Source organism: Lissotriton helveticus, chromosome 1_1 (genome assembly GCF_964261635.1).
Source record: "Lissotriton helveticus chromosome 1_1, aLisHel1.1, whole genome shotgun sequence".
Classification (NCBI taxonomy): Eukaryota; Metazoa; Chordata; class Amphibia; order Caudata; family Salamandridae; genus Lissotriton; species Lissotriton helveticus.
The window spans coordinates 627,506,763-627,532,475 of NC_136057.1; positions in this window are offsets into that span (position 1 = coordinate 627,506,763).

Genomic DNA, 25,713 nt, shown 5'->3' on the forward strand with positions numbered 1-25,713 from the left:
ATGTCCTGGAAATGTGACAGGGCCCTGCCACAGTCCCCCGAATGCTCTCTTCCGATGAACAGGAAGTCATCCAAGTAGTGCGTCATGGTCCGGTACCTGCTAATTTGAGTAAAGGCCCACTGCAAAAAGGTGCTAAAACCTTCAAAAAACGCACAGGAAATGGCACACCCCATGGGCAAGACCTTGTCCACAGAGATGGCCCCTGCAAACTGCATGCCTAAAAGCGCGAAGTCCGCCGGATGAATCGGCAAAAGACGGAAGGCTGATTTGATGTCGCATTTAGCCATTTCCGCCCTTCGCCCGCTCACCCGCACTAGGCGAATGGCGTCATCCACCGACGCATAGAGCACCTGGGAGTCTACCTCCGCAATGAAATTATTGACGGACTGACCTTCTGGCCAGGAAAGGTGATGTATCATACGAAATTCACCCTCTTCCTTCTTCGGCACCACTCCCAACGGGGAAATGATCAGATGCTCAAGTGGCCAATCCACAAATGGACCTGCCACCCTACCCTCCGACACCTCCTTCTGCAACTTGGCAGCCACTACTCAGGCAATTCGTTCGCTGATTTAAGGTTGTCCGCCCATCTCCGCACCCTCGGTCCTTGGTAGCCCACTCTAAAGCCCTCCGTGAAACCCCACTGCAATTTCAAAGCCGCCCCACTGTTGGGGTAACACGCGAGCCACTGGGCCATCGCCTCCACCTTAACCGGAGTAGGCGCCCTTCTGACCAGGCTGTCCCCTACCCTTCGCATTTGTGGTTCGCCATTGCTCCGAGGTTGTGGCCAATGTGAAACACTGGGTGACTGCGTGCCGTCCCCCACATTTGGAGCACTCGTGTTTAAACTTACAAGGGTATCACAAGCAAAAACCCTAGTTGTAACTCCAGCAGACCCCGGTCGTGTTGGTGCTGGGTTTGGCCGCTGGAGCTGTGTGTCCTGCCGGAGTGACCACTCCTCCCGCCCCAGACTGGGCGGGCCGCGATGAAAAGGACCGATAGAGTACTGGGAGCCCACTAGCCATGTGCGTGGAGGCCGACGAGTGTGTCGATGCCATCCACTGCATCCACAGCTCCTGATCAATTTCTCCCGTAGGCGTCTCCATTTTCACACTAACCCGGGCTCTGAACTCCTCATCATAGCTCAGCCAAGCGAAGCCCCCAAACTGTAACTGGGCCTTTCTGATAATGTCCAGGTATTTTAACAGGGGGATTGCCCTATCCAGGTGTTTTTCACAGTATATACTCACGTATATTTAAAAGGCCGACGTCTAATTCTCCACATTCACTGGTACCCTGGGTCGCCTGGTCAGTTCCCATTCCTCCTCCTTCGAACCCTCCTTTGCCTGAACTTCCCTGTGCATTAGCTTGAAAACATTCACGTATTCATGTTTCCAAATCCGACCTTTAATCTTTTCCGACAAGTGGGACCCCAGAGGCATGGCCAAGCCCATATAGGGCAGCTTCTTCTGATGTTTGTCCCATTTTCTGTCTTTGCCCTCCTTCCCATCCATCTGGTCATCACCCCCAGGCTTGTCTGTCTGTACCCCAGCCGTCACCACCATCTTACCTGCCGCCGGCGCCAGCGCCCCCTTTTTTGGCCCACTGGCCCCCGCACCCCCTATGTCTCTCACAGACCCCTCCCCCACACCCACCGACCTACACTCCTTCTTCCGGCTCTCTTTTGGGCCCTCCACCCACGCAGCCCACCAAGCACCCTCACCTGACAGAGTTGCTTGCGTCACTCCCGGCCGGCGCCCCGAGCTGCTGGGCTTTGTTGTAGACACTTGCCTTCCCAATCTTCTTCCGAGGGGCCTGCTATACACCAAGTCCACTGTTGCCCTGTGCCGTCCCCCGTCCTGTCCATGTCATCTCTCACTTCTCCTTCCTCCAACTCGTCACTCTCCGCACCATAGTCCCAATCCAACTCTCATTCATCCTCCCCGGCTTCCACACCATGTCACTTACCGCTCTTTTCAGACCTTTCTGCACTGGCACACCACTCCGAATCACCCGTTCGGCACACACCGCCGAGGCCCGATCCTGTGATGGAGGGAGAGCCGCCGCCGACTCCCCTACTGGTTTAAGGCGGCGTCCAGGAGCTGTCTTGCACCCCGCCGAACCTACCACCCCTCTGCTGACCTCTGCCAGCTAGGAACCCACCCTACCCCCCTGGTCGCTCCAACCCGGGCAGGCTCTGGCATTGCTGGGCCTCCCTGCCGTCCTGGCCATCCCTGACTGTACCTGCCCCGTACCCCTACTCCCCACGGGACCACCACATGCCCTGCCTGCACTCTCCGCTTCCTCCTGGTCTGCCCAGAACTCCTCCTCCGAAGTAGGCATAGGAGGGCCCTCCATCACCTTCTCCCAGACTGCACCATCCCTCATGGCCTCCAACTCTGCCCACCTAGCATCTACCTCCTGCACCAATCGCCTCTGCTCCTTGATCTTGGCCTCCAGGTCCATGGCCTCCCATCTGCAGAGCAACGGTAGGCAGTAGACCCTGGGCCCCACCCCGTGCATGCTCTTCCATGGTGTGGCTCTCCCAGGGCCCCCAACCCCCCCAGGCCTAACCGTCTCCAAAACCGAAGAAGGGGGCCCCTCCCCGGCCCCATGCATTACCGGGGTGCTAGCCCGGAAGCTCACCGACAAATCCAGAGGCCCCGCCCTCCCACCTGTGACCCCCCCTCCACACACGCGGCCTCCTCTCCATTGCTACCCACCTCCCTCTCTACCCCTACACACACAGGCCCCCCAGATCCCCAACCCCCCGCAGACACATCCCCTCTCCCCTCCCCAGCAGTCCCCGCCGGTAATGACTCTCCCTGCCCCATGGGCCCCACTGCCGAAGCTGCTACCTTGCCGCTCACCGAGGGAGTGTCATGTGCAACCCCGCCCAGGTGCCCGCCTCACTGTCCCTGCCTGCCACCACAACTACACGCGGAGGCAGGCTCTTGCACCGACCTCCGCGCGGCGCTCCGCTCGCCCCAGAGCCCTGCCCCCCTGTCCCACGTGCCTCTGCCTGCCGGAGCTTGGTCCTCCTGGCAGGCCAACACTGCTGCGCTCACTCTTGCCTCGGCCGCCTGCGGGGCCCTCTCAAGCCCGACCCATGCCTGCTGCAACACTCCCGGCCGTAAAAGATCATCCCGCCTGGCCCTCCCCAGCACGCGTAATGCCTCCCGCACCTCCTCCGCCGACACACCGGACATACCGGCACTCGCCACCACCGACGCCGCCACGAACCCTACCACCTCGCTCCTGAAACACCTCGAAATTCCTACGCTGAAACCTATGAAAAAACTGTTCCCCACCCAGCAATGCCAGAATGCAGGAAGAGGAAGTCGCCTTCCTCTCTTGCATTCTTATATCCCACCCCCCAAACCCTACCCCTTCCTCCCCATCCTGGCCCATCCCCACGCGAACGACCCCAGGGGAAGACTAGACTGTGTCTTCGCTTCCCCTGGGGCCCTCCAATGGACATTGTGATATCATTTTTTTAATTATTTATTTCCTTTCTTTAAGCCGTTCGGGTATTGTAAACTCTTTCCCGCTCCTTTCTGTCTTGCTTTTCTAACTCAGAGCAGCGCCTGCATTTGGTCATCGCGCTGTAACTTTTAAATATGTTCATCCCCCACTCCCATGCGGCCGCTTTCTCTATGCACTATTGTTTCCTCCTCCCTCCCCATCTGTTCTTTTGTGGCTTTCCCCCCACTCAGACACGGTGTCCGCTTTATGGTGTTTCCTGCAGAGCGGTGGGTACATTTGAGTAAATACCGCCTGCCCCCAGCCCTGCCATTAGCAGTCAGGCAGAAAAGTTTATACCTGTGCTGATAAACCAGGACTGCTTGTTTTTTTGTTGTCCAAGCACTGTAGCATGCTTTTTCTGCATGCTGGGGTCAATCACAAGGAAACGCGATGTATACAGTTGGGCTGATTTACATAGCGTGCAGAACAAGGAAGGTATGCTACGGGATTTACAGCTTCATATTCTGAACATTTAAAGCCCTTGGTAGTTGTTTACTGTACACAGCGCTACTTTAAAAACTTACAGGTGGTGTTTGCCCACAAACTCTTGGAGGCGGAGCCACATAACGAGAGGCTTCGTGCGCAGCTGCTTGCACGGGTCTGGCTCATCTTTAGTGGGGATATCTCGTGCCATTCGCCTTCCACCCTTTGATCACCCCTCCCCCAGTGAGACGCTGACAAGTGACTGGTGTCCACTGCGTAGCTTTATTATTTGACCAAAACACCATTTTATTGGTGGGTAAAACCTTCCACATGGACCATTTTATTAAATTCACACATAAATGATGCGCTCCATACATATGCGCCACAGGTTAACATGTATTTACAATTCGGCATCTCAGGAAGCGTGGTGTTGTTCCAGCAGGACACAACACCACCCCCTTTTCCAAGCACCGGCTACTAGGGTAGGGCCAGAGAGTCCAGGACCGCCAGCAGGATAGCCCCCCCTCCCGCCAGCCCAAAGCCGGCATAACTACCTCCCTGCTGTAGGGACATCCATTTTCCACCCAAAAAGAGTCCCCCGGCCTTTTCTCTTATCCGGGTCCCAGCCACTCAACTATTGAACTTAGGTATGGGTGGGTGGGCAACTGTTATTCTGGCTGAGCCTTCGCCGGCGATCCCCAGAGGTCAGAGACAAAGAGGGCTACTCCCTGGCACATTTTTATCATCTTGGGAGGAGGGATCGCTGACGCCCTCCCTGGCATCTCACATTACCAAGGACCCTCTCCATGACTAAACCTGGGGAAACTAAACCATTTCTCCAGGCCCGGAATCCCACTAAAGGCCCCCCTCCCCTAGGCGTGGGGGTGCCTCTCATAGTGGGGATATCTCGTGCCATTCGCCTTCCACCCTTTGATCACCCCTCCCCCAGAGAGACGCTGACAAGTGACTGGTGTCCACTGCGTAGCTTTATTATTTGACCAAAACACCATTTTATTTGTGGGTAAAAGCTTCCACATTGACAATTTTATTAAATTCACACATAAATGATGCGCTCCATACATATGTGCCACAGGTTAACATGTATTTACAATTCGGCATCTCGGGAAGTGTGTTGTACCAGCAGGACACAACACCACCCCCTTTTCCTAGCACCGGCTACTAGGGTAGGGCCAGAGAGTCGAGGACCACTAGCAGGACGGCCCCCTCTCCCGCCAGCCCAAAGCCGCCATAACTGCCTCCCTGCTGTAGGGTCATCCATTTTCCACCCAAAAAGAGTCCCCCGGCCATTTCTCTTATCCGGGACCCCACCACAGGGCAAGGAGCCCCACCGGCGCTCTTGCCCTCCCCCCTTCCAACCACTGCTTCCTCACTAAGGCCCTGCTACTCTTCCCAGGTGTAAATCAAGGGCCCCCAGAATGGTTTGCATCAAAAACTTCCAACCCTGCCCTGGACAGATGCATCCCCTCTGCCCGGTACTCATCCGAGTTCAATGCCTGCAGCAGGCTATGTCTGATAACATGTATCTGTGACCCCTTCAACAGTTTTTCTACCTCCCTATTCAGCTTCCTCACCTATGTGTGCACTGCGGCTGATGGAACGTCACCACCCCAGACTCTCCGAATGAGCACCTCTAACCAAATTATCGTAGTGTCCGGCAATACCATCCTGATCCATGTAAGTAGAGAGAATAAGGCCTCCTTCGCTCCCCTCCTGCCCCCGGGATCATGCGTTCCGCCCCCGAGTGAATCACCAGTGCGTCCGGAGTAGGTAAACCTTTGTTGAGCGCACTCCGCAAATGAGCTGACACCTCCTCCGCCTGTTGCTCCTCAATCCCTATCCAATTATGAACGAGTCCCATGGCCCTTTGCGTCTTGTCCACCCCGGACTCTTCGAACCATTGCCCTGCTCTGAGTATGACCGAATCTCCACACCAGCATACCTGCGTCCTCTGACTTGCCACCACTGCATGCGAGACCAAAAAGAGAATAGAGAGAGAAAGAGGTGCATAAATGCCAATCTGCCGCAAATACCATCCCTACCTACACCAGCTGCGGTCGCACATAGCGCTCAAAACTCGATGAACTCCACCTGCCCACCTTCTTAATTGCGCTCAATGAGAGTCCCAATTCCGCTGCTGTAGTGGCTGCCCCAATACGGAACAAATGTGATGTGAAATGAGCTGTTTCCTCACCCAACAATTCCAGCGCCCGCTTACATAATCGTGTGAACTGGAATCTCGTCAAAGGTGTACCATCTGCATGTACCAGCAGCCTATGTAATGTATGTATGTATGTAGTTGAGCTTATATAGCGCACAGCTACCCGCAGTGGGTTTCCCGGCGCTTGCTTAGGGAACCCTTCCTGATATTCCCCTGTGAGATAGCAGGGTATCCACACAAGGTGAAAGTCAGGCATCCCGCCGCGAGGGGCCGTTGTGGAGATTAAGCAAGCTGTTGCCCAGAGTCGCAGAGTGTGAACCCGTGAGTCGAGGAGGCACCGGGGCGAGAATTATCGAGTCCGTGGAATTTTTAGCCCAAGACCCACCGGGGCGGGGAATTGAACCCTGGTCCAGGACCGATCTCAGATTCCGGGTCTGCCGCCTCTAACCCCTGAGCCACACTTCTCCACACCACATTTCCTATCATCACTACACCCTGGTCTGATCTGCAGGAACTTCTCCATCAACATCACCGGGCAGTAACCTGCCCCCTGAACCGCTCTTAATTGCACCCAGACACATTTCCCTAGCGGGTCTGTTTTCGACCTCCGCACTCTCACCTGTAGTAATTCAGCGGCCACAACCACATCCCCCACAGTCATTCCCCCTTGTCTGTCCATCTAGCTGCAGACACTGTTGGTCTGTGAGTTGTGATAAGGGTGCTGGCTGCAGAGTACCGAATACTTATAGAGTGACCTCACACTCGCATCCAGAATCCCTTGGAAAAAGATCCAGGCGATAACACTTACTCATCAGGGTTGACTCACTACATTTCCTTAGTGCCTCAGCAGCATCCGTCCTCTCCCCCAGAGTCAATTGTTCCACCACTAGATCCCTGGTGGTTCCACTCAGGGCTTACCAATGATGTTGACCCCTGCGGAGCGCTGCAGGAAGGAAGCCGGATTCTACTGCAACCCTAGTGTCACTCAGTTAGTACTGTCTTTCCTTTATAGGCGGATTGTGGGCCAGCCTACTTAGTGCTCAATAAGGTGGTGAGGAACCCTCCACCTCCCCGTTCCAACTCAAGGCACCTCTAACTTCGTACCCAGATGTCCGCAAGATGTAGACTCTAAGACCAGCGCGGGGTCCTCAGGATGAAACATGCCAATCCCTTACTGTGACCGAGCTCTCACACTGCTTAACGTGAATTGCACGCCAGTGACCGGTGAGTTAAGTCAAGACCGGAGCCTGGACACCCTAAGCTGTCCTCTGTTTTAGACACCTGATTGCCACGGCAGCTGCCCTGCAGTGACCTCGCTCTGAGGGGGAGAGGCAACTCGGGCAGGGGGTACTACTTCTTTGCACCAAATTCAAGAATCTTGGTGGCCACCCAACGCCCCCAACCCAGCGGGCGGCAGAGAGCCGCCAGACTGCTCCCCATGCCATTATGCTTTTCGAGGTGATATAATTCCTATTCCACCTACCCGGACTAAACGCCCTTGAGAATTACTGGTTTGACCATGAAAGGGGTTAACACCCCAGTCCCTATGACGGTGCTTTGGGCCTACCCTTCGATGCTGTATCCCCCATTAAGCCTATTCAATCTCCCGAGCTGATTATACTTGTGTCTCTGTCATGCACTGTCACTGCTTATGGCCTAGCCTATTAACAGCTGCCCTGGCGCATCAATCGACACCCGTCCGCAGTAGCACCACCTTGACGGCTATAAGCTTTACTGGGTCGATCCTAGTGAAGCTGTACCCCTGTCACCTCACTCCTTATTCTTTTGGCACAGTGGCCAAGCCTGCCACACCCTTACCTCGCCCCCCCATGTCCATTAACGTTCAGGGGGTTACCATCTCGCTCTCAATGGCACCTTGCTTTGGGCCCGATTAAACCTTTCGACCTCAAGACTCTCTGGTTTGCTTGCAACGCACATACCTGCGCACCCCAAATCTTGAACAAACCTAGTAGCAGCTATACGTGCACTGCGATCCCTCTCCGCCTTACCGGCGACATCTTAGATATCCGCGGTATCTCCGTGCCTTGCTGCCGGCATTGCTGATGGCTGACTTAATCCCCACCTTCTTGGCCGCTGCACATGTAGCTGATGGTTGCATATCTGGAACCCGGCCTTCATGCCTAGCCGCCTCATCATTTGATGCTACTCCGAGAAACATGTGAAAACAACGAAAATATAAATGGTTAGTATATAAAAGCTTCAGTTTTGCCAATTGGTTCATACTCTGTGTTCGTAGGCTTCAAATTATAAATCCTCTTGTCTTTTCGAGTGACCCTTCCTTGACTACATAAACCTGCCTCTGATATTACAGGGCCACGGGCTATATTCCGTCTATCAACCTACAAACCTTGCCGTATATAAGACATGCAACGTGCTAGGTTTACCTTGCACAGTGTTACTAGCCCCTTAGCAGCCCATTCCCCCAGCCCCTCGCCCATACCCTCTCAAAATGGCCGACTCATGGAGTTCAACAGATAGGGCTGCAGATGTCGTCTATGACGGACCTGTTTTCAAAACAGGATGTTGAAGGCACTGACAAGGCCCAGTCCATGCTGTGACTAAAATAAAGGGAGACCTGGCCAAACCCAACAATTGCATAGTACCGCCTGTCCCAATAGGACATCACTTAGTAATACCATCTTAAATTAAAGGAGAATTTTGTGCCTATGGCCAGGTCACCCAAATTATTCCTCCTTATTGCGTTCGACCCTTCATCACCCAGTATACCTGTGTTCGGGTCAATTGTCTTATGCGGCCCACTATCTCACGCCGCCAAATACGATATAGCCCACGGCGTTCCCTTTCGAGACTTAATTTATTGTTTCAAAACATAAGGCAGCCACGCCAATACCCTCTCAAACTGGCTGGCTCCAAGAGGTCACCAGATAGGGCTGCCGATGCTGCCTATGATGGACCTGCTCACCCAAAAGGATTTTGAAGGCACTGACAAGGCCCGGCCCAGGCTGTGACTAAAAATAAAGGAGACTTGGCCAAACCAAACAATTGCATATTACCACCTGTCCCAATAGGCCATCACTTAAAAACACAATCTTAAATTAAATGCGAATTTGTGCCTATGGCCAGGTCTCCCAAATTATTCCTATTATTGCGTCAGGCCCCTCATCACTGATATGCCTGTGTTCGGGTCGATTGTCTTATGCGGCCCGCTATATCACGCCGCCAACTACGATCTGGTCCACTGCGTTTCATTTCCCTACCTCATTTGTTGTTTCCAAACATAAGGTGTCCATGCAGGAGAGCTTTGAGCAAGTACTCATCGGGGAGAAATACCCTGACAATAGCGCAATTCTCCCTCCTGCTAATCACAGGTCATAACTCATCCGCCGCTCTGTCGCTCGGAAAGAACACCGCAGCAATTCCTCCAGTTTACATTTATAGCACATGAGACCTCATGCTAGTGTTGCAATGTACTTTCTCTTGCACACATGCTTTGAATGGTTGAACATTTTAACCTGTGAGTGCACCATTAGTGTGCTCTCCTGCTTTGATCTATGCCAACATGACTGAAAAGGCTCATGGCCGAGCTGAATGTGGACAAAATAGAAAGTCCACCCGCTTAGAAATGCCTAAAATGTACTAATTTCTCAGTGCTTAAGTTTTGCAATTGACAGTGTGCTGATTATTGAATGCATGGCATAGACAGTACATATCTTAGTAAATGCATGATATAGACACCACTTAAAGATGCTTAGGAATGAAACACGTTTACTTGTAAATGCATAACATTAGCTGTCATCTCACTACTAAATGTGGAAAACAGTACACACAAGAGCTGAAATGAAACATGAAGTCCCCCCCCTACGAAGTATGTAGAGGGTTCACACACCCAGGCAGAATTTCATGTTCATAGTGACAGTGACTGAGGAGGCCTTCACCCGGCACTGAGCTAGCCCACATTCCACAAAACATCCCTTGGATTCACACACTAACGAGAATAGAAAGTCTTGACGTTTTACATGCACACGGGTTACCAGAACATTTCCATTTCATGGAAGGCGCCGAGTGATTTAGTAGCTATGACCATTGCTGATATTTAAGGACATTGAATAAAATAGCACGCTCCCTCAGATAAGCAGAGTCACGATATTGTGATGTATGAACAACTGAGATACCAATGGAGTACAGTGGGCAAACACATTAGGCATAGAGGATTGGTGAAACTAAGCATCCATTCACCAGTCAGAATCTATCCCACGGTGGCTCGCAAAAGTATGAACTGATCTCCAGTGAGCAATTATATCAAGCCGAGCATGTGTCGATGCTCGAACCCGGTTCCACAGCGGGCCTCTGAAGGGCCACAACTTTCCCTTCTCGAGCCAGGAGAGTGGAAGATACTTCGGCAAAAACGTTCTCATCTTCCCAAAGGGCACGTGCTATACTGGCACGAACAGTTAAATACCTTTTCCAAGACCTATCCCGCTCGACATACCAGACAAACATGTTACCGCCTCCCCTGACCATTGTCGATAGGTACCCTCTAATGCACCAAGCCCCTTGTTAGACCTGGCACCTTGGCGTGAGTCTCCCTTCCACTTTTTTTGCTGATGTGCCTCAGATGTTTTGCTGGTGTTCGATGCTCAGGGCACTGTGCCACGGCCAATCCGTGCCGCAGTGCAAGTGCTCCCAATGTAAAGTGTATGTGTAATTGATTTCCCCGATTGGCTTATTTGGTTTACTATCAGCCCCAGTAAAGTGCTCGAGGAGTGCCGGGGCTTGTGGACACAAATGCTGCTAGTGGGCCTGCAGTGCTGGTTGTGCCACCCACAGAAGCGGCTTCGTAAGATATGTCTCGGGTCTGCCATTGCAAACCCCGCGTACGGTCTCGTACTTTCACGCTGACTGCGCAAGTGCCCACACTTGCCAGTCCCTGAACCTTCCCTAACCCTCATATCATTCACCCCTATGGTAGGCCTACGGGCAGGGTGCATTGAAGCGTAAGGTAGGACAAGCCTAGAGTGTGGCATGTCCTCGTAGTGAATTAACGCCCTTTTCGTTCTTCACTATGGAAGGGCTACAGGTTCTCTTAGGCCAAGATGAGCTGTTGGAACTATTACACACTATAGTCCCGGCAGGCTCAGGGAACACGGTACCACGTCGAGTTTAGTATGCCTGAACTAAGAATAATAAAATACTTCCTTTAGTAATGTTTATTTTAATATCCTGTGTTTGCAAACGCTACTTTTAGAAAGTTAGCCTTTGCTCGCCTAACTATTTAGCCCGCCTCTGCTAGGATGTGTATCTGCTGTCTGGGTTTCTGTGATTGACAGGGCTGGGAGATTCCCGGGGACAGTCTGGCCCCCCAAGGTGGTGAATAGGGTGCTTACTCCAGGATGGGTGGGCGGAGTAGTCCTTGAATCTGAAGAGGGTTGTGCTCCACCACCACAATGCTGGCTCCACCTCCTGCGGAGCGTCTGATGTCCCTGCCCTGCACCCTGAAAGAAGACGGCAGCTTCCTGTAAACAGAGTACTCCAAAACCGGGTTGAACTAGGCTCAGGCCCCCTGGCCTGCAAAGACAAAAGAATCGCAGTATAAAGATAGGAGCTCCGCTCCTTACAAATCAGATCCAGTTTTAAAAAAAAAACATTTTTATTGTTTTTGCAGCAAGGAAAAGCAGACAACAAGCATGTCAGTATCGAGCAACATTCCCACATCCCCCACTCCGTACCCTCTCCACCCCCTTCATGATCCAGGACCCAAATACCATCGTCCAAGTGTTCAGCCAGTACAATCCTCCAAGTCCATTTCAATAATATCTCCTGGTCCCCTAGGCCCATCTCCTTCATGGCACCCATACATTCAGGTGTTTGTGACCCCATATAGCCCTCCATCCAGTCCATGATATTGTCGCCATTTGCCCCACACTCTGCGGAACTTCTTTGGGCACCCTCTCGCTTTGTACGTAACCCTTTCGGCTGCCATGTAAAGGTCCATACCCCTCCTCCATTCCTCTAGCTGTGGTATATCTGGCGCCCCCCATTTCCTGGCTACGTCCCTTTTGGCCACTACCAGGGCTAGTACCAGAAATATCAGCAACGGGCGGGTCAAGTCTACATCGTTGGTCATCCCCAGGAGTACTAGCTTCGGGTCTAATGGAATGTCCGCCCCTAACACCTCTCCCAGTGCGGCCAGGACCTCCCCCAGTATGCTTGGATGCGTGGGCAGGACCAAATCGTGTGCAAGAAATCTCCTCTATCATGGCCGCAGCGCAGACCGCAGGGGTCGGGTATTCTCCCCATTTTATGCAACCTCACTCTATCGAAATAGGACCTATGTAAGATCTTAAACTGGATCAGGCGGAGGCGTGATTTAATCGCTACCTCCCTATGATGCATCAGTACCACCCCCCAGTCCACATCATCCATGTCCCCCACTTCCCGTTCCCACGTGGCCCTGAGGCCCCCTAATTTGTTCGGTCTATTATTCATGATAGTTTTATATGTCAGGGATACTGCCTTCCCGGGGATCCGTTCCTGTAGAAGGCGGCCTTCCAATGGAGCGTATTCGGGGAGTACCTCCATCAATGTCCCTTCTGCCCTCCATGCATGCCTTAATTGCATATATTTAAAAAATTGGGAGCGGTGGAGCCCAAAATCTTTTTGCAATGATGGGAAGGATTGCAGTGCCCCATTTTTAGTTACGTCTCCTAGGGTAGAGATGACTATGGCGTCCCATCCCTGGAACCCTTTCAACTTGCTAAGTTCCTTCAGCCAAGTGCAGGTCCACAGCGGAGTTTGCTTCGTTGGTGTGTGTTCCCACTTAATTGCCTTTGTCGCCCTTTTCCATGCTCCCAGCGTGATTTTAGTAGCCGGCAGTAGTCTGGCCTGCCCCCTTCCTTCGTATATGTAGTATATACATGTGTGGGTGCCCATAGTGTGCCTTTCCAATGCATAGGTGGGATGTGTGGTGGGTGCATGTATCCATTCATTAATGGGGGCCAGGTGTTCCGCCCAATAGTAGGCCTCTAGGTCGGGCAATGAAATCCCCCCATCATATTGGTGTCTTTGTAGGGTCGATAGCGCTACTCTAGGGTGCTTTCCCAGCCATAAATATGATCGCAGTTCTGCATGGATGTCCCGGAAGACCTTACACTGTATGGGGAAGTATTCATTCTGGAAGGCATATAATAATCTTGGGAGTGAGATCATTTTAAACATGGCTGCCCGTCCAAGTATCGTCAGTGGGAGCAATTGCCATTTGCTCGCGTCCTCTGTGAAATTGCGGATGACGCGGTTGATGTTTCAGTCGTAGGAAAGCTTACCGTCAGTCGTGACAAATATCCCTAGGTACATAAATCCCTCTCTAGTTGTCTGCAGTCTCTCGGGCAACGTGGGCCACTCATTCCCTCCTTGAGGGTCATAGAGTGTCGACTTGTGCCAATTGATCTGGTACCCAGACTTGGCTCCGTACCGATCAAGTTCAGCAAACAATGCCGGTATAGTAGTGTCCGGCTGCGTAATATATAGCAGGACATCGTCCGCGTATAGGGACAGTTTTTCGTCGTTTTCATCTGCTTGCCCTATCCGGAATCCAGTAATCCCTACGTTCTGTCTAACCGCGCAAGCCATCACCTCAATAGAGAGGGCAAACAACAGGTGAGACGGGGGCAGCCCTGCCTGGTGCCCCGTTGTATGGGAAAGGCCCCCGATAGTGTCCCGTTAGCCCTGACTCTAGCACAGGGGCCGGTGTATAATAGACTAATTTTACGCCTGTACTTGGATCCAAATCCTAGGCGGTCTAATACCCCCTCCAGAAAAGGCCAGTGGACAGCATCGAACGCCTTTTCTGCGTCTAGGGATAAGAACCAGTGTGGCTCCGTCCTGCTTTCTACCTCCCTGAGCCAGTTATGCGTCAGTCGCAGGTTATATCTAGTTGCCCTTTCAGGGATGAACCCCGTTTGGTCAAGGTGGACCAGTCCTGTTATGACCCGTCTCATGCGCAGAGCCAGAATTGTGGCATATAGTTTCACCTCCACATTCAGGAGGGAGATAGGGCGGTAGAATGAACAGTCATCCGCTGGCTTCCCCTGCTTGTGGATTGGGACGATTGTGGCCTGTCTGAGGTCCAGCGGGAACTGTCCCTCCTCCTCAGCATCCAGGAAGAGGCCCAGTACGTGGCGGGTCAGGAGATCCGCCGTTTTTTTTAAGAATTCCGCCGGGAAGCCGTTGGGGCCTGGTGCTTTTCCCGTGCGGAGCTTGGTCAGTGCGACCCTAAGTTCCTCCTCCGTTAAATCTGCCTCTAATTCTTTTTGGTCTACCTCCTCAAGCTTCGGGAGGTTGATATCTGCCATATATTGTAGCGCGTCTGCCTTCGACCCTAGTTCTCGTGCTTCATAGAAGGCTTTATAGAACTCAGCGAATGTATCTACTATCTTGACATCCGTGCGGGCCCACCCACCTTGTCCATCTTTCACCTTTTCCACCCATCGGTCATCCCTCTCCTTCCTGCTTAGCCATGCCAAGAGCCTCCCGGATTTGTCTCCCACATCGTAAAGACGATGCAGAGTCGCCAACGCCTGTGACATTGCCTCCCCTGTCACTAATTGCTTATACTGGACTTGCAGATCGGATAGACGTCGAAGTTTTCCCGGGTCCCTGCTAATCAAGTGCTCATGTTCAATCGTCAATATCTGTGCTTCTAGTTCCTGGGTCTCAGCCTGGACTTTTTTCCTATCTTCCGCCAGTCTACACTGGGCCCTATCTTGGAGTACCACTTTAAGTGCCTCCCAAAGAACTACCCGTGAGTCCACCGAGCCTACATTCTCTGCCAGATACACCTTCACGTCCGCTCTTAGGCCCCTCAGGATTTCCGCGTTTTGTAGGTCCCATGCCGACAGTCTGAGTGTATTGGGCCCCTCCCTCCTCTTCCTACCCACCTCTAATATTAAGGGTGAGTGGTCAGACACTCCACGTGCGCAGTACTCTGCCGTATCCAATACCTGCAGTGTCTGCCGCGCCATAAAAATATAGTCCAGGCGGGAATATACTTTGTGTGCTCCAGAGAAGGAGTATGCCTTAGCGTCTGGGAGGAGCCATCTCCAGACATCAAGTAGACCGAGCGCAGTCATAGATTTGGCTAGCGGTGTCACACTATGGGGTCTTTCACGATCACCTGTCCTATCCACTATGGGGTTCATTACGTCATTAAAGTCTCCCCCAAGGATTTAAATCGTATCTGCCGTGTTAAGAATAATCTCAGAAACTCCCTTTAGTGTACCTGCCTGAAGTTTGGGTGGGGCGTAGGCTGAGACAAACGTGTATTCCTTCCTTCTCCACTTTCCGCGTACTCCTATGTATGTTCCCTGTGGATCCGTCCATACCTGCGCTATTTTCATAGGTGGATGCTTTTTAATCAAGATTGCCACCCCTCTGGAGCCCGAGGTAAACCCTGCATGAGCCAGGACTCTATATTGTCCCCTCGCCATGAAGGCACATTTATTGCCCTGTAGATGTGTTTCCTGGAGTAGTATTACATCTGCCCCGGTTCGTTTCACATAGTTGTTAACCAGTCCCCGCTTGATCTTACAGCCCAGGCCATTTACGTTCCAGGTCAGTACCCTAAAACCCTCCCTTGACATACTTTCTCCTTCTGGGTTAACCATGAGCGTGTCTTGGAATGAGATCGAATTGCATTTCGTGTCCTGTGGTGGGAGTCGATATGAGATGCACGTGAGTGCTTGACATGACATGGTAAAACAAACATCCCTCCCCCCACCCCCAATAAACGTGAACATCTCCCCAACTTCCCCCCACCCCACCGCCCTCCCCTTCCAGTCCCATCAGCTACCCAATCCGCCTCTAGGACCTTCTGGTGAAGGAAGGTCTGTCGCCCCCCACTAGTACCCCCCCATCAAAGTTCTTTTAACAACCTAGGGATGAAGCATAGAACACAGCCGTCCCCCTAGTATTAGCAACAGGTGTCTCTTGGTACAACAACAATAATATACAGGAAATAGTGGGCTGAATATGACTTGCGTGCTGTCCGGTTATGAGCTGGAATCATCTCGTCCTCATCCGCCTCAGGTCACGAGTGGGAGTCCTGTGTGTCCACTGGAGAGCCACCAGTCTGCCTATCCGCGTCTTGCTCCATCTCCCGGATAGCTGTGACCAGTGGGTGAAGTGACTGAGCGGCCGGCTCATCTTCCGCGGATGACTGACTCCCCGGGTCATCCTCTCCCTCTGAGCGCGTCTTCCTCTCCAGGCACCGAAATCTAGAACCTGCCGTGCCTCCTGTAGCGGGGGAGGCTGAATTCCTCCTCTGCCGCCCTGCCGTATTACGTTGGGGGTATGGCGTCGTTTGGACCCGTCGGCCGCCTCTCGAGCCCTGTCTCCGCTGTGTCTTGGGCAGGCTCCATTGTGACCCTCCTCCAGGCCCCGGTGGAGCCCCGTCTCTCCGGCCCTCCCTTGCACCCCGGAAGGCCGGGCGCTCCTCCAGCCACTGCCACGCATCCTCTGGGTGGGTAAAGAAAAGCGTCTCTCCTTTGTACAGCACTTTCAGTTTCGCAGGGAATAGCAGCATGTATTGGATACGTAAGTCCCGTAATTTTGCTTTCACCTGATCAAAAGAGCGTCGCTGCTTTTGCACTTCTTGGCTATAATCCGGGAATATCATTATATGGGCGTTTTCAAATGTAATGTCTCCCATTTTCCTGGCTTCCTTTAGGATCACGTCACGGTCTGCAAAATTCAGGAAGCGTGCGATAACTGGTCTTGGCCGGGCCCCTTCTGGTGGTTTAGCCAACAGTGCCCTGTGTGCCCGTTCTATCAAGAAGCAATTGGAGAATTCCGACGCTGGGAAGGTTTTCTTCAACCAGGAGTGCAGGAAAGCCGCCATGTTGGTTCGCTCAATTCCTTCCCTAAATCCCACGAAGCAGAGGTTGTTTCGGCGTGCCCTATTTTCCGCATCGTCCACTTTCCATTGGAGCTTGCGGTGGGTGGCCTGCAGTTCCGCCATATCCCTCCTAAGGGTGGTGATGGAGTCCTCCGCTTCGCCCAGTCGGGTCTCGGCCGTGGTCACCCGCTCCTTGAGGTTGTGAAAGTCTTGGCGTAGTAAGACCTCCGAGTCCACCTCACCAATTTTTCCTTCAAGGGCCGCCCGCGACGCCTGTATGTCCTCCCTAGAAGCTTGTATGGCTTCCATCAGGCGCTCCATGTCCATCTGGGGGGCCGGTGGAGAGTCTCGGTATTGGCCTGCGTCGTGGCAAAGCATTCCATTGTCGCCTGGCGTGGCGGCCTGGGGGGGGGGATCCTTTTTGCCCATCTTGCGCGTTCCTGGTGTCTCTGCGCCTGTGTCCGGCGTCCCCAATGAACCCCGTCTGATCACGTCTTGAGGTAAACTCCCCGGGGAGAACTTTGCGCCCTCTCGGAAGGCACCGGTCTAGGCCACTCCTTAGGGTAGTGCGTCCCAGCTGTCTCTTGGGCTCGGTGGCTCAGGCTGCGCTGCCTATGTGGCTGTGTTTGTCCAACCCATATGGTCCCCGCTGTCTCTGTGGGTCTGCAGCCCTTGGGTGGGACTGGAGGGGAAGGGGGCCTATTCCTTTGGGCGACCCCTACGCGTCCCCCGTGTGGCTCTCACTGGTCAGCCTAGCACACGTGCTCCTGTCCGTATGATGAGAAGGGAGGGAGATGGAGCGAGGGGCCAGGCGTCTGAGGTCCGCTAATATGGGTTCAGTTGGGGCTACTGTTACAGGCGTCAGTGGGAGAGGTGTTTAGTAGGGTGGAACGTGGAGACGCAGGCATGCAGGAAAGACACTCTCCCCAGCGTTTCCCCTCTCTCCTGCCCTAGCAGCCGGATCTATTGCCGCGATGTAGGAGGGCAAAGCGGGGCATCGGGAGGCCGATGCGGGCGAAGGACATAGGCAGCTCTCCCGCCCAGGCACGCTGTCTACCAACTGCCGCCTGTCCCCTCAGTGGCGTCCCAGCAGTTCCAAGGCGCACGTCCATTCCTGGGCGCCGGGTGCTGCAGTGCACAGCTGCGACGGAGCAAGTAAGGGCAGGAGCTACGGCCATGAGGGGGGAGAAGTCACAGGCACCAGCAAACTCCCTCCCGTGCTCACCTTCTCCGCCGCCGGCTCGCCCCGCAGCCCCGATGCTCCGCAGCTTCTGAACAGTGCTCGGGGGTGGGCCCACGTTTCAGGCCTCGGGTCGGGAGCTCGGCCCTCCCGCAGCCCTCCGCCACCCCCCGCATATCACCTCAATCTGCCTCTTTCTTCCGTCTGGTCCCGGCGCTGCCCGTTCTCGGCTCCCGACAAATGTCCGGACACCCAGCGGCGGCATGCAACAATGCACACACACGTCGAGAAGCAGGGAGAGTCACAATGCAGGCATTGAAGGGCCCCCGGGGGGTTGGTGCAAGAGATCCCCTTGCCGCGGCTCACTGCAGTATGCTGCACTCATCCATCGCCGGTCCGGGTTCAACGTCTCCCACTTCGCCGGCTCCCGTCCAACCTCTCAATTCCGTGGTGCGGACACTGTCCCGGGCTCCACCACCGCTGCAGGCGTCCAGTGCCTGCCGTCTTATACGGGTCGCCCCCTGTGCTTGTGGCGCTCCGGCCGCCTCTCCCTCAATACATCTCACCGGAGGGGCGCTGCAGCCGCCATTGTGCGTGGCGGGCGAACCCGGCCGTTGCGTCGCACTGCTTTTCAGCCTTCGTTACTGGGCCATGAGTTACGAATTCGGCCCCCAGATTTCAGCTACATCCTCCGACGGCTATTTTTGCCTGAGTCAGGACATTTGGGATCTGTTTTGTGCGTCGGATCAGGATCAGCTCTCGGGAGCTGTGGAGGAACACGTCCTATTCGGCCATGTTGTTGGCCACGCCCCAGAATCAGATCCAGTTTTGACCACGACGAACCTCTGCCTGACTAGAAGGACCAAGAGAAGCTGAAGGACGGAAACCAGTCTGAATCCTGTAAGACTGGCCTGCAGTGGTGCCTTGCTGAGAACGGAGAGGAAAGGACCAGAAAGGACTTTGTAGATTTGTGCCTGAAATGATCTCCAAGGGCTTGATCGAGAGCTTGCCCCTTGAACGGAACCCCAGGACCATTGGGTTCTATCTGCTTGTGCCCGTCTGCTGTTGGGCCTTAGTTCTTATTCCCTCGCCAGAGTTGTGACTCGGGTGCCTTCGCCCCCTCCCAGGTCGTGACAGCTCGGAGCCTGGTCGCCCCGCCGTAGAGAGCTCCGCTCATCCCTGAGTCGCTCTCCGCTTCAGTGCCGGGCCGCCCGCTCTCCTGTCACCTTGCCGCTAACGGAGTGCGTTGTGCACCTCTCATCTTCTCCCGCTGGAATCTGCACGGAGCGCCTTCCATAGCCTCGGACGGTCCGTACGTCGTAACATACCCGACTGTCTCGCTGTGCCCTCCTGCATACCAAGACCCGTGCCGCACCTCAAGAAAGGCCTCCCCGTACCGTGGTACCGGAAGCCTGGTGTTGCACCCGTCTGCCATAGAACGTGACGCCCCTCACAGATCCACGAGTACGACCCGGCGTGCTAAGAAGTAGTACGCCCCGCAGGCCTGAACGGCGCCTCGCCCCGTGAGCTGCATCGACCCCGGATCGCCACAACCCTCCACAGTCCTGCTCCCCCGCCTCGCATCTCGCACCTCGAGGGGGCCCCGAGCCAGAGTGATCCTCTGGAGAACCGTTGGCCTCGTCCTGAGTCCGCCCTCACCAGTAGCCGCGCCTGAAACGCCTCGGACTTCCACAAGCAAGGTACACCTGAACTCCGTCTCGAGTTCATATCGGATCCAGGGTCCGCAACGTTCTTATTTCCCTGTCATCGTACCATTCTGAACAACGAACATTCAAAGACTAATCTTGCCTATTGTAATCTGGTGGCCTTCAATCGCTAAACGTTATTTGTTCTTGTGATAATCCTGCTTGAATCTATCTTTTATATAAAGTATACGTATTTTTGATACAACCATACGACTGGTGTCCATTTGTGGTGGGTCAGTGGGTTTACTGTGTGTGATCATAAATGCTTAACTTACTATCGCCTAAGGATTAGCCTTGTCTGCTCGCGCCACACTACCTAGAGGGTGAGCAGGGGTTATTCGAAGGAGTAGTTCTCTTGCCCTGACGTGGAGCTGAGGGTCCCTGCTTGTCACAAGTGCATACCTGTGCCAACCAGAGACCTCCGGTTCCAACACCCCTGAACCTCGAATCACTTGAATTAAGGAAACGCATTTGCTTGCCACTTCAATTGGTAGTTTAAACCTATATTAATAGCCAATGAGGCCCTCTTACCCTACTCTGATGCCACGAACCAGCTTATTAGCCTGCATCCTCGCTGATACCCCTTGCGCCCTGCCGCCTCCCCGGGCAGACACCGTGGCATCATGGGTGACGAAGATAGCTTGCAGCTGGTCCGACGTCCCAGCATCCAGGGAGAGAACAAAGAGGGAACCGGGCGCCATGATGCTTTTCGTGACGCTTGTCTTGCGCATCCTCCAGATCCGTCGGTCGACTTCTTGACTCGCGCTATCGCCGTCTCCGAGGTGGTCCCGACATGAAACGGAATAAAGTAGAAATTATTCTCGGCAATGCTGTTTTTCCCCCGACACAACAAAATAATAATACTACAGCTATATTACGCATTGTCTCTCCGTCATTGCCGCTCTCAGCAACTGCGTCAGTGAAACATCACGCGCCCCCCCCGGCACCCATAACCCTGCCGCTAGCTACTTTTAAAATTGCTCTACCAGCCCAAATGGCCCGAGGCTGTCCCGCTCGCTTCACATTCTCCCGTTATACCACCTCCTGCTACGTTATAAGGCCTCTCACTTTGCAGATTGCCGCCATCACCGCTGGGCCTTTCTGTCCCCTGCAACTGTTATTCTGGCTGAGCCTTCGCCGGCGATCCCCAGAGGCGAAAGACAAAGAGGGCTACTCCCTGGGGCGCCGCATTTTTATCATCTTGGGATGAGGGACCGCAGACGCCCTCCCTGGCGTCTCACATTACCCACGACCCTCTCCATGACTAAACCTGGGGAAACGAAACCATTTCTCCAGGCCCGGAATCCCACTAAAGGCCCCCCTCCCCTAGGCGTGGGGGGTGCCTCTCATAGTGGAAATATCTCGTGCCATTCGCCTTCCACCCTTTGATCACCCCTCCCCCAGTGAGACGCTGACAAGTGACTGGTGTCCACTGCGTAGCTTTATTATTTGACCAAAACATCATTTTATTTGTGGATAAAACCTTCCACATTGACCATTTTATTAAATTCACACTTAAATGATGCACTCCATACATATGTGCCACAGGCTAACATGTATTTACAATTCGGCATCTCGGGAAGCGTGTTGTACCAGCAGGACACAACACCACCCCCTTTTCCAAGCACCGGTGGACAATCTACAAGTATAGCCAGTTTGCTGCAGCCCATATAAAAGGTTTTTTATTTGCAACTCCAATAGCTCAAAGTATCACTAATGCGAGACCTATTGCATATGCTTGTTTTCTCTGTATGTTGTTGGTGTCACTTCTTACTGCCTTTGATATGAGTGTGTTGCAGCATCAGTGATTGATGATGTGAGTTGGCTAGAGTACATTGAGCCCCTAGTAGTACTGTATTGGTTATAGGTGTGTATTTTGTGACTTGCAAGGGTCTTAGCCATTAGTCAGTGTGTGTTTGTGTTTGCATGTCCCTTTCTAAGTCCCTCTTTAAATTTCCCTAAACTCCTCCCATTTTTTAAGTAAATGTTTTCCATTTTCCAGGCACAACTCTTGCACACCCCACATTTTCTTAAAAAATGTATACCTTTGTGAGCAGAGATCTCAATTGTAGTGAAGATCTCTACACATAAGAGATATGGGAGGCAGAGGTGCATACAGTTGCAACATTTACTAACGCTTCTGATGAAAGAATTGGGTCTGGCAAACATTGCTACTTAAGGCTTGATCAACATACAAGAGGGAGGTGTCCAACCAGCTTCGTAAAGTTACTATGGACCAGCGGTGGCCGGCACAGGTAAGCGCAGTGGGGCGGGCGCAGAGTGGCGGAAGTTGACAGACAAAGGAATAAGTAGTATTTATTTATTTAAGTATACCTATTTCGTCGTCTGTCGACTTGCCCTGTAAGATATTTAAGCTCCCCTCAATTAGTGAGGAGTGAAAAAACGATAAGAAGCTGGGACACAATCTAGCCCAAGAGACTATTATTCTGAGACATGGAAGGACATCAGGTATGCAGGAAGTATGTGGGAGGGTATTGCTTGTCTGGCAACGAGGCAGCATTACAATAAAATGCCAAATACGGAGATTAGACTAATACGTTTGGGGTGGATGATAAAAGAATTTATGGGGAGTGCATTCTATTCATTCTCATTTTATTCCTGGTTGCTAAGCTATCTGTTATTATTGTGACCATCCTAATACATGGTAAATATACAGGTGTGCAGAGACTAATATGCTATTTATTGCTTTTATTGCAAGTGAGAGGGGCCAAGACTCATGAGAGGTGAAACGTCAAGTGCATCAGGACGCCCCCCTCAAAAATGGTCATAAATAGCTTATATTCTGCACATCTGCATATATGTATATGTCATTACTCATGCGCAGTTCACTCTACTGTGGTAATAAACTACAACTTGACCTCTGCACTATAGTAATAAACGTGTGAATGTGTGTTTATTAGGATCGTGGTTTTAAACAGCGCAGTATTGAATCATATTTATTTTTACCGCCATGGCATAAAATCATTAGCGTTATATTAATACACAGTAACAATTAAAATTTAAATGTGTGTACATAATTTTTCAATGAGTCCAGGATAAGGCTCCTTATTATGTACAACTACAACAGCTACTTTGGCAGGCTTCTCATTTTTGTAAAATCTCCGATACGTCTTTGAGAATAGCAGCAAAGGAGAGGGTGGGAAGTAAAGGTCTTTTCTCCACAGGGGTCTAGGTTTCATACGTGTCTCTTTGCCTTAATGTATCTAACCAGTTGAGACACCCAAAAATAGGTTTCGCTTAAATAAAGTCAGTTCCCTGAGTTCCCCCTAAAGGCCAGGGACCACTGTACTTAAAATCACTCATCAATACCATTTTGGACACATTTCTAGGTATTTCACACTCCTCAGAGGTAGGAAAGTGTCCACTTGTCCAATTTGTTTTTATTAAACCTGTCTGTTGTAACAGATACAGCAATATCATGAATATGATAGCCGTGGGCCCTTATTACAACCACTGTACTCGTGGTGGCGATCTGACCACCGCTGTATTCTGATTGGGGCAGTTGGACCACCACAAGACGACCGGCTCCACAGGGATCAAGGTTCCCGCTGCGCATGCAGTCTGGAAAGGCACAGTAAGATGCTGCGGTGCCGAAGCTGGCACAGCTGAGCATATGACAAGTTGGCTTTCCACCGCCCTTTTCATGGGGGATGAGCGTGCCATGAAAAGTGTGGCAGAGAAGCAACTAAGAGGGCCCTACCAAGGCCACCGCCACTCCTGCGCCTGGGGGTGAATGCAGGTGGCCATATGTTTTCCACCCTGGAATTGCACCCCTGATCCTGCAAGCTGTTGCATGCATGCCACACTATGCATGAGCCTAACATACCATCGCTGAGAGACAGAGCCACACCGCCCACCACAATGGATTACAATCGTAATCTGGCAGGCAGGCCTGATGGAGCGCAGATTTAATCTGGAGTCAGGCATTGCTTTATTTTTGTGCTTCAGACAGACTGCATTTAAATTGACATGCACATTTTGGTGTAAGTGGAAAACACATAGCACATGAAGACATGAAATGAGGCCTAGTCAGTCTGAAATGCTTGTGCTGAATTAACATGTGTTTTTGCAGTGTAGAGAAAACTTGTGATTTCAGTGACCTCTTTTGGCTTTGAGGATAACCATAGAATGTGTTCTATCTTCCCAGCTCATTTTCCTTGCAATCTACATTCTCTATTCCTGTCTTAAGAGACGTTGGCTTTGTTGCATATTTGGATAAATATGTTCAATTTATAACACCTCTTTTTATACTGTGTGTTAATTAATCCATGCACCAAACACTACACGAGGGGCAAACACTTTTTGCATGAAAAGCTATCTAAAACATTAAAGCATGTTGCTATGAGTATGTATTAACTGTATGTGCTTTGAAAATTGACACTAGTACATGTATCATGCTATGTTGCACATTGCACATTTTGCATGTTGTGCACAAACATTAAGAAAATCTGCTTTAAACTAATAGCTTTGCTAGGTAATCATTTGTAAAGGCTATTAGTATGGGGTGGAATATACATACTGGGTTTTATTTCGTAAATTAATATTATTTTTGTGTTTGTTTTGTTTTTGTCCCTAAGATAAAATGGCTGCCTGTGAATCCAGCAAGGCTGTGAATTGCATTAAAAAGAAGAGAGCATGAACAGATTATACCAGCTTGCCTCAAGTACAGAAGGAGTCAAGGCCACTGTGAACTGTACATTTTTGTATGGGAGCAGATTAGACCAGACATCATATGGGTTAGGTACGAGAAACATCGCGGGAGGAGATTGCTGCAGCCTGGGAGGAGATTGCGTCCGAGGAGAGGTGGGGTTTTTTACTCATATTTTTTTCAGAGAGTCCTTGCATGTCATATTTCTGGCAAGGCAGATCACATTCCTCTGTGGTCTGTGAAGGGATAGAAAGGTTTTTTTTAGATTTAAATGCTAAAACTCTACATTTATGCTTTGACTAATTAATTAGTTTTGAAAAGATTTTTTTCACACCATGAGGATACTGAAGAAGATCTTCAAGTTGCTTCCAAGCAACACAAGGAAAATCCACACCCTGATCACCAGCAGACTGGACTATGGTAATGCCTTCTACAGTGGAATCACAAAGAAACTTACCAGAAGACTACAAACTATCCAGAACACTCCAGCCAGCCAGACCCACTCTCAACCTCCCACACCGAACTCACATCATACCACACTTAGGGGTTCTCCACTGGTTCCTAATAGACAAGTGGAAACAGTTCCAACTCCTCACCTGACTTTCAAAGCTCTTCACATTACAGGCCCACAATACCTAATCAGATATATCTTTTTCCATCAAACTTACAGACACCTCCGGTTCGCCGGACTCCTTCTCGCCGATATCCCATGCATACACAGAATCAGAACCGGTGGTCGAGCCTTCTTGCTCCTAAAGTATAGAATGATCTCCCAATACACATCAGAGCATCCCCCTCTCTTGTTGAGTTTCACAAGAAGCTGAAGACCCTGCTCTTCGAATAACCCCACCCTTCCTTGAGGCTAGGCCCCTGCACAGTGACAGGATACCCTCACAGATTACAGTGCACTGTACAAATCCAAATAACATACCCTTAACATGGACACAAGACGTTGTTCCATGATACACTTCCCCATGCCATTTGTGATACATGTCTTGGTTTTATTCACATGAGTGGGACAGACATGTCCATTGTAGCCACCTACTCTGGTTGTTCGGGACTGGGCAGAATATAGATGGAGGTTGTTGGCCTTGCTCCCACTGCAGCACAAGCTCCTACTATCAACTGTCAAACTATCATTGTGATAATGTGGTGTTATCT